This window comes from Zingiber officinale, chromosome 11B, assembly GCF_018446385.1.
Source record: "Zingiber officinale cultivar Zhangliang chromosome 11B, Zo_v1.1, whole genome shotgun sequence".
NCBI lineage: Eukaryota > Viridiplantae > Streptophyta > Magnoliopsida > Zingiberales > Zingiberaceae > Zingiber > Zingiber officinale.
This window is the reverse complement of record NC_056007.1, coordinates 1,523,284-1,538,162: the sequence shown is the minus strand read 5'-3', so window position 1 is coordinate 1,538,162 and position 14,879 is coordinate 1,523,284. Positions and strand designations below refer to the sequence as shown.

At 38.7% G+C, this 14,879-nt stretch overlaps 1 pseudogene; it reads left to right on the top strand.

Moving 5' to 3' along the window:
- Window positions 1-2,304: 2,304 nt before the first annotated feature.
- Window positions 2,305-2,647, top strand: LOC122035265 (annotated as a pseudogene).
- The last annotated feature ends 12,232 nt before the right edge of the window (window positions 2,648-14,879 follow it).

Genomic DNA, 14,879 nt, shown 5'->3' with positions numbered 1-14,879 from the left:
ATCAAAAAATAATAGAAAATATATTTGATTTTAATTGAAGAGAAATTATATTTATTTTTGGACTTTTTATACTTAAAAAAGATGAGGAACGGTTAAATAAAGATGTTTGCATTAGAGAGTTGAAACAAATAAAATTTTATATGTTGGGAATAGAAACAAAGTTTTTTGGACATGATAACTATATGCAAAATTAAGGGAGTGCTTGGTTGGATGGAAGGGAAGTGAGGAATGAGATTGAAAGTTGGTGTTTGATTTTGAGTATTGATGGTGGATCTCACGGATTCAAACCCTTAAATATAGGATTGAGTTATTACTAAGTAAAATGACGGAATGAGAATCAAATTGAAATTCTCCATTCTCATTCTTTACTTTAATGAATTCTATTCCTATTCTCATTCTCTTCGACAAACAAAGCGCCCTCTAAAATTATGATCGGAGATTTGAGCCATTTTTCTATTATAATCTCTCCATTAGTTTCACCTCCAAATTAAGTAAAATATTAATGGGCACCGCTCAGGCCCGGCCCAGAGGCCGGGGCATCCTGGGCGATTGCCCAGGGCCCAAGTTTGGAAGGGGCCCATAATTTGAGATGTTTATATAATATAAATATTAATTGTTTTAAAATTTTTGTAAACCTTGCATTGTGCAGCCGCTGTTCCGCCGCCGCACAAGCCAAAGCTATTGGAGGGGCCACAACTTGTATATGTTTATATAATTTATATATATATATATATATTAATTATTTTAAGAATTAGGTTTTGTAAATCTGGTACTGTTTGTCCATTGCACCTGCTCTCCCGTCGTCGCACAACGGCACAAGCAGACAAGCTCGAGTAAATTACAATTTCCATGAGCGCTCTCCTTTTTCATATTCTCTACTTCTTAGTTTTCTCTTAAATTTTTTTACAATTACATCACTTTTCTTTTAGCTTTTTTTTTTTTCATTTTTATTTGCTCTCCTTTTTATCGGCGACTCCACGACAGCGTCACAGCGAAGCTGCGCCTTTGCCACTTCTATACACGGCTGCACCAGCACCTCCTACACGCTGCATCTGAAGGTTTTAAATGGATTAGTAATTTTATTTATCGAAAAAGAGATTTTAAAATTTTTTGAAATTACTCATATTATAGATGATTTTGTATCTAGAAGAAATTATTATAAATAATTTTTACTTTATGAAAAAAATTCAAGACCTATTTTGATCGTTTCGCCCCGGGCCTCCGGATTATTAGGACCGGGACTGGCACCGCTCCTACTTGTTATAATAATAGCTCATAAGTATTATTATAACATAAATAATAAATAAATAAAATTAAAATTTTATTATATTATATCATGAATCTTTTTTAACTAATTAAATATGTAGTATAACAGCTAAAATTATAACCGTTATAATGTATCCAATTTATTCAGGATTTTAAATATAAAATAATAATCAAAACAGTATACTGGAAGTAGATGGGTGAAGTTTTCATTAAAAATAACAAAGGAACGTTCTTTCACGATGATTCCAAATACAAATAAAAATAAAATAAGACGTCCTTCTCAAATTTTTTTTTCTCCCATATTAATTGTTTTTCTTAAATTGAATTAAATCAAATTATTATTATTATTATTATTATTATTATTAAACACTTCCGTATAAAAAGCATCGATGCTTAAAAATTTTAAATTTATATTAAATTAATATTACTAATTTTAAATGGCCTTTTGAATTTATTTATATTTTTAAAAATTATAAATCTTTAAAATCTATTAATAATTATTGACCAAAAGTCATTAATGATTATAAAAAATTAATTTTGTTCTAAATTTACAATGATTTCCTAAATTTTCCAAAGGTTCCTCCTCTGACTCCCATCATCCCAATCCTTTTCTTCTCTATCGTTAGATCCATGTGATGTTCGTAAATGATATTTATGAATAAATTTAATGTTAAACTTAATAATAATTTATTTTTATTTATTTAATATCATCAATTCAATAAATAAATACATTCAGTTGATTAATATTCATAAATAATATTTATAGATCAATTTTTTCAGACAATTATTTGTTGACTTTAATTTCCACCTTTGTTCATGTCTATCTTGCTTCCTGTTAGTAGTCATCCATGATTTATCTCCTTCGTGTTGACTTATGGACGGATTGACGGGAGCGCTGGGGCGAGCGAATCGCCTTTTGCCACATGTCTATCTTGCTTCCTTCGTCGTAAATAGAGGCCTGATATGGAATCAGTAAACAACACCGATCTGATGCCGTCGGCACTGCCTCCGCTGCAGCCATTGCCGAGCAACCGGTAAATGCTCCGGCTCTTCATCTCGCTCAAGTACGTGACGGCCAACGTGATGGACCGCCTCCTGGGCCGCTTGGCGGCGACGGCGTCGTCGGTGGAGAAGCCGCTCAAGGAAGGGCCCGAGTGCGGGCGCACGGTGAACGCCAAGGCGGCCGCGGCGGTGGGTGAGGTCCTCGCCATGCGCCTCCGCGTCAACGGTGTCGCCCGGGCCCATCCACGCCGACGCCGCCAAGGAGGTGGCCAAGAAGGGGTTCAAGAACCAGACCAGGGTCTGGGCCATTCTCAACGCCCTTCGCTTCCACGGCGTCAACCTCATCATCCACGATAATCCCAACGGCGGCCGACCTTGATGCCAATGCTTTGAAACTATAGATGTTCAGCTTAAAATTTATGATTTAGGCAAGTGTTCAAAAATTTATGAAACATAGATAGAATACAAAATTATAAAATGTAAACAGACACAGTGTTGAGAGAAACCAATTCAAAGTGCATCAAGTCTTCATTTTTTGCATCTTTTAAACATGCGCCTGGAGGTTCTTAAATTACATTTAAAATGGAGAAGATAGTAAGTTGAGGATATGGTTTGAAGGTTGATGAAGCAAAGATTCTATGGTCTTGTAATACAAAAATGTCAGTGCCGGATTAGAAAGGAGTTTTTGACATTGGCCCTTCGACACTCAAGTTAATCTCCGGCGATGTAGATAGTAATAAGAGTGTTGTAGCAAAGAGTGTGTATAATGATGAAGTTGCACATATCTCCGTCTGTAGATGAGAACCCCCTTTTATAGTGTCATTATAATATTTGTGCACGTTGTTGGTGTAGGGAGCACCAGCCGATCGAACATAAGTTTTGATTATGACAAAAGATCCAAAGTTAAGGTTACTTATTGTCTAACAAGTATGATTAAGCTTGTAGGAAAGTGCTAAGTATTCTTAGGTAAAATTTCTAGTGGATACTAAGCAGGTAGAAAACCCTAGGGGGAGGTCCTAGAGGATGGTAACCTTAGGCAAGAGAAGTCCTAGTCCGGGAGACTGTGCGAAGTCTTGGCGGGTCGAACACTTTGGGTAAAATCCTAGAGTCAGAAACTTTAGATGAAAATCCTGGGGTTGCGGACCAGGTGAAAGTCTGGACGGGTCGTGGAGCGGACATTTAACATGAAGACCTGAAGTCTTGGACGCTGAGCAAAAGTCCAGACGGTCTAGAGGACCAATCTGGTAAAAGGTAAACTCTCCTGAGAACAGTAGGTGAGGACTTGTTCCCCGAAGAGGGAGCAGTAGGCGTCGGTTCGACCTAGTGTTTCCATGAAATTCAAAAGTCTAAACCGGACAGTCCGGAGACTGTTAAAAGTTATCTTTTATATTGCTTTATTATTTGCTATTATTCTAACTCTGTTTTACAGGAGACTAACACTTTTACAGGGTTAGTTTCGGCCTTAATCGGTCGACCGAACCTCTGGATCGGTTGACCGAACCTCCAAGTAGACAGATCGGATTTCCAGCTAACTGATCGGGTTCGATCAAGGGATCAGTCGACCAAACCTCGGGATCGATCGATCGAACAGTGGATGTGGTGGCCGAGATTAGGCTGGATTGATCGGATTAGACCAGATAAGCCAACGAGGATAGTGGGATCAGTCGACCGAATAGAGGGATCTGTCGATCGAACAAAGACTCATCCGAAGCTGAATCTAGATGGGAAGATGAACCGATTTAGACAAGATCGGTCGATCGGACGTTAGGATCAGTTAACTGATCATCGACGAGTCAAACATGATCCCGAGATCAGTGAATCTAGATCAGGTCTAGCTTGACTATTTAAGGAGGGCTCGACAAGGCACTTTCTAAGATCAAGAATAAACAACTGCTGCTCTCTTCTACACTACTCCGACAATCGATGAATGATTTCTATTGTTATCGGTAACTTTATTATATTGATGTTATACTTCAAGTCTGTAATCTTTGTTCAAACTATTAGTGATTGCCCATCGAAAGTGATCAACGATCACAGGCCTTAGAGTAGGAGTCGTCACAGGTTGTTAGCATTGCTTTTGTTTTCTCTCTTTATTCCGCTGCGTTATTCTGTGTTTTCCGAAACGAATGAAAATTCCACGAATGAAAATTCACACCCCCTCCCTCTAGCACACATCGATCCTACACACGCATCTCAAAGCATATGCACATTTTCCAAAGCATTCTAGGAAAAGACAAATAAAAAAGTATTTCTGACACCTTTCCTTAAACGAGCATGCATATCTCTGATGTGATATCCTGGAAGCTTCCAAAGTATTATCTTCCTGCAGAGCATGCTCCTTTGTCAGTGATGCAAACCTCCAAAAAGATATGATGATATATGTAGGTTGGTCCCGCGGAAGGTCGAATGGCAGCCGATCGACCGAGACACCCCCGCTAGATCGTGCCCATCAGATCTGTTGGCTCGTCTCTTTCCCTGCTTCTTGACTATCATTGGTTACCTTCGTCCGACTAAACATGTCGCCCGGTCGGTGAGACTAGCTCATTGCGGATCATCGTCTACCTCTCGACTCCATCTGCCGTCATTGGGGCGAGCCGTTCGGCATCCTTGCCCAAACGGTCAATAGAGACCTTTGATCATTTTAACCTCAACCTCCACATCAACAAGTCTCGACCTCCACGTCAGCCAGTCTACCTTTGGTAGGATCCCTCTTCATTACTGCATCACAAACCCTCTCCTTAAGTCTAGTCAAAGGAGGTTGCAAGTTCGACTGACAGGACAGTTAGCGTGTTCTGGAACTCTTTTTCCTGACCTGGTGTCCTTGAGTTTAGAGCCACTGCTCAACTGTGATCTTTGCTGCTCAAGGGTTTATAGTCGTTGCTTGATTGTAATCTTCACTGCTCAAGAGTTTATAGTCGTCGCTCAACTATGATGTTCTCTACTAAAGAGTTTATAGTCATTGCTCGGCTATTGCTCATCGCACAAAGGTTAATAGTCGTCACTCGACTGTGATGTTCTTCGCTCAAGGGTTTATAGTTGTCGCTCAGTTGTTGCTCATTCCATGTATTGCCTTTTAATTGCTACTGTCGTCACTATAATTTCTCGAAAATCATTCAAATCCCCTACTATTAATGTCAAGCACGCTTGGTCATGCCCCTTAATCATGTGTTCTCCCTCCTCATTAATGTCACCTATAATTGAATATCACGTGTTGTTGGATCGAGACACACATGAGAGGGGGGGGGGGGGTGTGAATCATGTGATTTTTAAAAACTCATCTTTTTGCATTTTAAAACAAAAGTACGCAGCAGAAAAGGAAATAGATAGAAATGGAAAAAGATAGGAATACAAGGATTTACTTGGTTTAGAACCTTCGACGACTCCTACACCAAGACTCAGGTCCTGCGAATCTATCGATGGACAATCCATTAAATGCCTCTGCCGGAACCGCTGAAAGAGATGATCGAATACAAGAGATAAGGATATTGTAACAGCCTATTCTTCACTTTTTTAAAATAGTAATAAAAGGTGCAATACTTAATAAAATATTATCAACAACTAAGAGTGCTCGTGTGTTGTTGTCGGTTTGTCGGAGATGATCGGATAATTCGGAAGAGCAGCTTGGTGGCAGACAAACTTCTATGAAGCAGTAGTAGGAAACCGGAGTAGTCGAAAAGCTGATCGGACGCGTAGAAGCTCGTGTAGTAGTTGTGTCAAAGCAATATTTGAAATAAGTTTCTAGCTTGTTCTTGAGTCTTGTTCACTAAAGCTCTTCCAGCTGCTACATCTATCGTACTTCTATCCACAGGTAGCAAACCTTCATAGAAGTACTGGACAAGCAACTGCTCACTGATTTGGTGCTGAGGATAACTTGAACATAGCTTCTTAAATCTCTCCCAATAGTCATAAAATGTCTCTCCCACCACTTGTTGAATTCCAGAGATACTCTTTTTGATAGTTGCAGTTCTTGAAACTCGAAAGAATTTCTCTAAGAAAGTCTTCTTCATATCAATCCAAGATGTAATGTATCCAAGAGGCAAATAATATAACCAATCCTTTGCTACCCCTGTTAAAGAAAATAGAAAAGCCCTTAGCTTGATATCCTCTTTTAAAATATCCTGTGGCTTCATAGTAGAACAAAGCACATGGAACTCATGTAAATGCCTATTAGGGTCTTCTCCAGATAATCCTTGAAATTTGGGAAGCAAATGAATCAGTCCAGATCTTAGCTCAAAATCTCCTGCCAAATCTGGATAAGTGATACATGAATACTTGAATGCCTCATCGGGACCTGCAAGTTCCTTCATAGTCCTATGATGCTTAGTCATAAGAGTGTCTATATGTGAAGAACTACTCTCAGAAACTTCTGATCATCTCTCTTGAATTCTCAAAGTCCTGAAAGTTCTCTCAATCTCTGAATGTAACTCAAATAATTTGTCTTTTGAAGTGCTAGTCATGAAAACAAGTCAAAATGAGAATTCAAGCAAATATACAATAAAATCAAGAAAAATGCAAGACAAAAGAAAATAAAAACTACGCACAATCTAAAATCAAACACACACTACTAGTGATTTCTCAAGCAACGATGTCAAAATTTGATGTGAACCATATTGCATGTCACGTTACACTTCAAATTATTAATCGTTGAAAACCCATATTAATTCATAAGAAAAGATGTAGTATAGGTCTCGAGTCGTATTTTTTTAAGGATAGCTAATAAATGTGTGCTTGATTTAGATTCAAAATTCTTTTTGGGTTTTCTATTTAGAATGTGGATTTGGATTTCAATTTTCTTGCTAAATGAATGATGAAATGCAATCATAATAAGTAAATTCCATTGAACTAATTCGATCTAAAATAGAAATTAAATCCCAACTGTAACTAAACTACTTATTTTTAAGAAAACTAATCTCTAACAAATAAACGAACAACTAGACTTGAAAAGCAACTTAACTAAACTCAATAACTATACTAAGAAAAAAATGCAACTCATTAAATCAAATTGAAAACAGTTGATTGTAACAACTACAATGTGAAGTAAATGAAGTAAATGCATTGAAGTGAATGCAGAAATTGACCTAAGAACATTAATGGACTACTTAACAACTAACACTAACTTAAGCTACTCTTATCCAAATTAAGCTAAATGACTTTTAAGGAACAGAAATATAAAATCGTTGAAATGTAACTACCGAACACGACTTATGCAAAAGCTAAGCTAACTAAAATAGGATCAAGAGATCAATTGCAGAATTGTAACGTGTAACAATTAACTTGAGAAATCTGAAATGTAGATCCAAAACAGAGTTCTTAAGTGCAACTACTTGAAAGTGCATAATGCCAATAAGGTCAAGATTGCAAGGATAAGAAAAATAAAGCTGAGCATTCAATCTAGCAAATAAGACCCAGATCTAAGTGATGAAACATTCCACAAACTCCAGATCAGTGAACTAATCTCTTCTCTCTGTTGTCACACAAAGATGCTCCTGGAAAACGCCCTTCAAGCAATCGACAAAGAAAATCCAAACTCCAGCTAGTACAGATGATGCTCACAGCTCTTGGAAAACGCCCTTCAAGCTCATGATCGAATGAAACTCTCGACTCACGAAGAACAGAGTTTCAAAATCCGGATTCGCTAGTTCTGATCGAATGATCTGATCGATTCAAAAGTCACAAATGAATTTGGAAATGAAATGGAATCGAAAATGCTGAGAAAACGCTGCTGCCACCTCCGTTGGATGATGGAAGCTCAAATCGGGGAAACACCCTCTGATCTGTGCTCGCCTGGGAACGCAGAAGTCAAAATCATGGAAAGGGGAAACACCGCCTTTTGCACTCTGATCCTCGAACGATGATCGTCGGTTGCTCAGGTCACATGGACAGGGGAAACTGGATCTTAGATCTGAGAGGTGGAACGGAGCTTGCGTCTGCGCCTAGAAATGAAGATGGCACGGTGAATAGTAGCACAAGCCACTCTTCACCGTGCCAAACTCGGCTTTTAAATCCCTGTTTCAACCTGGTTCAACAATGGCTGATCAAATGGGTTGAGTCACATGGCTTAGGTTGGGTTTTGTTGGTTCGCATAGCTTTAGCTATTCTTCTTGGTTGCATGAACCCAACTCCTCCTCCTACAAAATGAGGCAAACATCATGAATATCGAGCAATAAACAAAATCAACTTCATATATTCCTTGCTTTGTAAATTCACCTAACAAATTAATTTATCAAAGCATTAGTCCCAAAAATCATACAATAGCTATCAAACTGATATGCCCCGCTCGGGGCCACTTGGGCGGCTAGTGCGTGTGGGTCGCTCGGTGCTCTGAGAAAGCGGCCGACCCAGGGATCACTTCCTTCTTCTGAGCCGTCTGCGCTTCTTCGACATTGATGTGCTCGGTAGCTCATCTAAGCAAATGATTGAAGCCTCTCAGAGGCTTCTAGATGAGTGACTGAAAGTACTCGCCCTCTACAAGTCCTTGGGAGAAAGAACTTATTAAGATTTCTGGAGTGGTCGATGGAACTTCCATGGGCATTTGGTTAAACCACTTAATGTAGGCCTGTAATGCTTCCTTGGGCCCTTGTTTGATCATGAACAGGTTGACATTAGTGTTCTGGTAGCGGTGGTTGCTTGCATGGTGCTAGAGGAATGTCATTCAGAAGTCTTTGAAGTTACATATCGATCTAATCGGCAGTCACCTGAACCACCTTTGTGTTAATCCGAAAAGCATGGTGAGGAATACTCGGCACTTGACTCCATTAGTAAACTAGTGGAGTGTGGGCATGTTTTCAAATTTGATAAGATGGTTCTCGGGGTCAGTTGCCACTGTATATTCTCCGATCGTCAGTGGCCTATAGTATCGTGGCAGTTGATCATCCAAAATCTCTTGAGAGAACTGCATATTTATCCGCTCAGGTGAGTCGTCAAGCCGGGGTGCTTTACCTTTCCGCTCATCCTGAGCAAGTGTGTCCTCCAAAGAGGAACTATGTAGCCTATCTGCTCAGCCCTGCTCTTCGGATGGCGTGCGGAATAATGCACGGTGGTAAAGGATTGGCGTGTTCGGCGCTTCTCCGAAGTCGCCGATCGGCCTGTTGCTTGGCTTACGACCGGCAGGGTTTTTCGCTCAGGCTTTGAGATCAGCTTGCTGGCCGGTCGTCGGCATCACGGGGTTGTTCGCTCAGCCATCGACAACTATTTGCTAATGCTTCATCATCTTCGTAGCTCATGCTTGTATCAACATCTCCAAATCTTCTTGCATTAGCATTACCATAGTAAGTCATCCAACGTCTTCCATCTTTTCATTTTGGATGCAGGTATACTTCCCACAGATGACGCCAAATATGATCCTGACTGAAAACAGAGAAGATGGTAAGATGGGGATGTGTCTTGAAGGTTGGCAAAGCAAAGACTCCATGTGGTCTTGAAACACAAAAACGTCAGTGTCGGGCCGGGAAGGGGTTCCCAGCATTGGCCCTTGTGTTGGTTGCTACTCGGAAAGCCTAGAGGTTCCACTGTACAAAAATTTTGTACAAAGGTCTGAACCTTTTCCTAGCTACCATGTGTTCTTTTAAATTAAATTTTGGATCGCCTGCGGAACTTAACATGTTTGATCCAAAACTTAATCTATTTGTTCTTTTAGGTTTTGACTTGGATCTCCTGTGGAACTTAACACGTTCGACCCAAATCACCTTAAGTTATTAATTCCATTAAATATTAATTTCCATAATCGGTTACCAGTACTGACGTGGCGAGGCACATGGCCTTCTTGGATATGGGAGTAACCACCACCGACTAGACAAAACCTTTTATAGAAATCTAATATTTAATTTCCTAAAATAACTTTAGGTTAACCGAAGAGAACAATCAAATCACAAAAAAAAAACACAAAAGAACACAACATCGAAAAACATATTCGAAATTCTAGAACGTAAGCCTCTTGTATTTGGTATTATTTCCATAAATAACTAGTATGATGCGGAAAGAAAAATTACTAGTTATACCTTGTAGAAAAACCTTTTGATCTTCTACCGTATTCCTCTTCTAACCTCGGACGTTGTGTGGGCAACGATCTTCCAAGATGAGAAACCACCAACCACCTTCTTCTCCTCCTATCTAGGTTCGGCCACAAAAGAAGCTTAACCAAGGATGAAGAACAAAACACCAACCAAGCTCCAAGAGATGCTAGCTTTCTCTCCTTCTTCTTCTTCTTCTTCTCCAAGTAGTATCCGGCCGCCACAAGAGCTCCAAGCCTTTGAGAGATTCGGCCACCACAAAGAGGGAGAGAGGAAGAGGATGGCCGGCCACTCCAAGGAATAAAAGAGGGAGAGAAATAATAGAGGTTGTCTCTCATGAAGGCACCCTCACCCCTTCTTTTATATTCCTTGGCCTAGGCAAATTAGGAAATTTAATTACAATAAAATTTCCTTAATTCTCTTGACATGATTTAATTGAGAAAAATAAAATAAAATTTCCCCAATTAATCTCTAATGGTCAGCCACATCAAAGGAGTAAAATTAGACAAGTTTTAATCAACAATTAAAACTTCCTAATTTGTTTCCAGAAATTTTAAAATTAAAATTTCTCTTTAAAAATCTCTTCATGGTTGATAAAAGGAAATTTCTATAATTTTAATTCTATCAACATGTGGATAATTTTAAAGAGAAAATAAAATATCTCACCAATCTACAAATAAGGAAAGAGATCTAATCTCTTTCTTTAATCTGTTGTAGATCTTTTACAAGAGAGATATTTTAATTTTAATTCTCTTTAATAAATTATTTCTTCCACATAATAAAAATTAAAATTAAAATTCCTTTTTAATTTAATTTGGCCGGCCCCCACTAGCTTGGGTTCAAGCTAGGGCCGACCACCCAGCTTGGCCGGCCCCCTATTGGTGGGTATAGAAGGTGGGTATAGGTGGGTATAGTACTCTATAAATAAGAGGCTACGATAGGGACCGAGAGGAGGAATTGGTTTTGGTCTCCGATAAAATTAAGCATCCCGTCCTAACACACAACTTAATTTTATCAATAATAATTCATTCCACTAGAGAACTATTATTGAACTACCGCACCAATCCCAAATTATATTTTTGGGCTCCTTCTTATTATGAGTGTGTTAGTCTCCCTGTGTTTAAGATATCGAATGTCCACTAATTAAGTGAGTTACTGACAACTCATTTAATTAATATCTAAGTCCAAGAGTAGTACCACTCAACCTTATCGTCATGTCGGACTAAGTCCACCTGCAGGGTTTAACATGACAATCCTTATGAGCTCCTCTTGGGGACATTATCAACCTAGTATCTCTAGGACACAGTTTCCTTCTATAATCAACAACACACACTATAAGTGATATCATTTCCCAACTTATCGGGCTTATTGATTCATCGAACTAAATCTCACCCATTGATAAATTAAAGAAATAAATATCAAATATATGTGCTTGTTATTATATTAGGATTAAGAGCACACACTTCCATAATAACTGAGGTTTTTGTTCCTTTATAAAGTCAGTATAAAAGAAACGACCTCAAATGGTCCTACTCAATACACTCTGAGTGTACTAGTGTAATTATATAGTCAAATAAACTAATACCTAATTACACTACGATCTTCTAATGGTTTGTTCCTTTCCATTTTGGTCGTGAGCTACTGTTTATAATTTATAAGGTACTGATAACATCATCTTCTGCATGTGACACCACATACTATGTTATCTACAATATAAATTAAATGAACAACTACAAACAAATGTAGACAATTTGACCAAATGTGATTCTTTATTCATAATGAATGTTTACAAAGCTTAGGCTTTCAGTATACACTCCAACACCTTGGTAGTCGCCGTTTTGCATGTCACTAGGCGCTCCAAATTAATAAAAATAGAGAACTCAACCAAACTAAATAAGAGATGTAGTAACGAGCTCCAAGTCATATTTCTCCAAAAATAACTAGTAAGTGTATGCGAATTCTAGAATTGATTCAATCAAATTATTTCATCACAAAGTCAATTAAGTTTTTCCATTTGATTCACATTACAAATTGGTTTCATCTAATAAAATCACTAATAGAGTCAAAGAAAGGTTATTCTCCTCAAAACATGATCCTCTTCTATCTCATCAAGTAAACAAACATTAAATCCCATTCTCATGTATCATTGAATCAATGAATCAATTAATATAGCTTCCATTACATTCATAGTAGTAAAACATTCAAGCATTAATCATTAATATTCACAGTAGCCGTTGAAATCTCAAATTGAGCATTCGTTCATACAAGCGTGTTCACAGTCCCAAAGATCAAATGTTGAGATCAATTGACTTTGATATAGGAATGGATTAAATAAAACTAAGAATGTAAATATGCATACCAAAAATAGATTGCAAGATCAGAATTGCTGAACAGAAATTGGATTGCAGGAATTTAAAGAAATTAGATAGCAAATCTAGGTAATTAAAACAGAATTGCAAAGCTAAGAAATCAGATCATTAGATCTGAGCAGATATAAGAAATGTACAGAAAAACTAACAAAACAAATGCATTCCACAACCAAATTCCGGAACAAAACCTCTTCTCTCTGCTGTGAAACAGAGATGAATCAGGGAACGTCCATCAAACAATCACCGACGAAAAACCAAGCTCCCAGCTAATGCAAGCTTACGATCACAGCTTCTGGGAATGCCCTTCGAGCTCCCAATTAGCTGGCACTCTCATCGCGCAAAGAACAGATGTCGAATTCTAGAATTTGCGTCACTCGATCGATTGATCAGCTCGATTCAAATGCAGCAGATGAAATGGAAGATCGAATGAAATCTGAAGCTTCTGGGAACGCCCTTCGAGCTCCGTTGGTTGATGGAAGTCATAGATTGGGGAACGCCCTCAAATTTGTGGTCGCGGATCAGAAATTCAACTCGTGGACTGGGAACGTCCTCTGCCGCTCTCTACCATCGGAAGATGAACGCCGGCAATCAGCAATCGTCGTCGATGAAGAAGTTCTGCATCTCGGATCTATAATATGGAAGGAGCGCCGAGGACGAAGGATGAACAGTAGAAAATGTCACGAAAACACCGAGCTCAAAGGGCATTGTAACTTCTCACGGCTTTTAAACCCTTCTCAAATCTGATCGGACGGTCCAAATCAATTCAGGTCTTGATCAATGGCTAGATCGTCTTGGATCTGGATCAAAATCTCTAGATCTTCATCAACAGACAAGATCTGCTCCTCATTAGGTTGGATGGGCCAGATCCTCTACGGATGGATCAGATTTCTCCGATCTTCAATGAACGGTCCCAATCGCTCCAAGGCTTGATCGACTTGTTTAGCCCTAGATTTGAGCCCAAGTGTGGTCTGATCTGATCGGGTCCATGACCCTTTTGATGCCTATAAATAATAATCAAATATTAGCATCAAATACCATGATAATAAACTAATTTACAATTAAGTCCAAAATTAAATGTAATTAATGAAACATGATGAAAATATAAGTTCAATCTATGAAAATATCATTAAAAGCATGCATTATGAATCAAAATAATGTAGCAAAATTATGGTTATCAGCCCTTCGACGCTCAAGTCAGTCTTCGGCGATGTAGATAGCAACAAGAATGCTGTAGCAAAGAGCGTGTAGAATGATGAACTTGTGCATACCTTTGTCTATAGATGGGAATCCCCTTTTATAGTGTCACTGTAGTGTCTGTGCACATATCTCAAAGCGTATGCACATTTTCCAAAGTGTCCTAGGAAAAGACAAGTCAAAAAGTGTCCTTGGCATCTTTCCGTAAGCGAGAATCCATATCTCTGATATGGTAGGTTGGAAGCTTCCAAAGTACCATCTACCTGCAGAACATTCTCCATTGTCAGTGGCACAAACCTCCAAAAGGATGTGGGGAGATATGTAGGTAGGTCCCGTTGACGGCCGAACGACAGTCGATTGGCCAAGACACCCTCACTCGGTCGTGGCCATCGGATATGATGGCTCGTCCCTTTCCTTGCTTCCCGACTGTCATTGGTTACCTTCGTCCGACCAGACGTGTCGCCCGATTAGTGAGACCAGCTCGTTGTGGATCATCATCTACCTCTCGACTCCATCTGTCGTCATTGGGGCGAGTCGTTCGGCATCCTTGCCAGAGCGGTCGACCGAGACCTTTGACTATTTTGACCTTGACCTCCACGTCAGTCAATCTCAACCTCCATGTCAACTGATCTACCTTTGGTGGGACCCCTCTTCATTACCGCATCAATGGTCAACTGAAACATAACACTATTCTTGGACATTCTCTCCTTTCCTATCCACCCCTCTTGGTTCCTTCATTGTAAATAGAGGCCCGAAATATAACAACTTATCTCTATAGGATTAGTTACATGGATTCTTTACGCCATTAAACTCTTTCTTAAAATATCATCATTTATATTTAAAATATATATATATATATATATATATATATATATATATATATATATATATATATATTACTTACCATTTTTTTTATCTTCTTCTTTCTCGTGTGATACACACATTTGTTATAATTTTATATTGTCTAACTAAATTATTTATTAATTATCTAAATACATGTCGGTACCATTTTAAATGTATTTTTCAGAGGAGTTTTTTT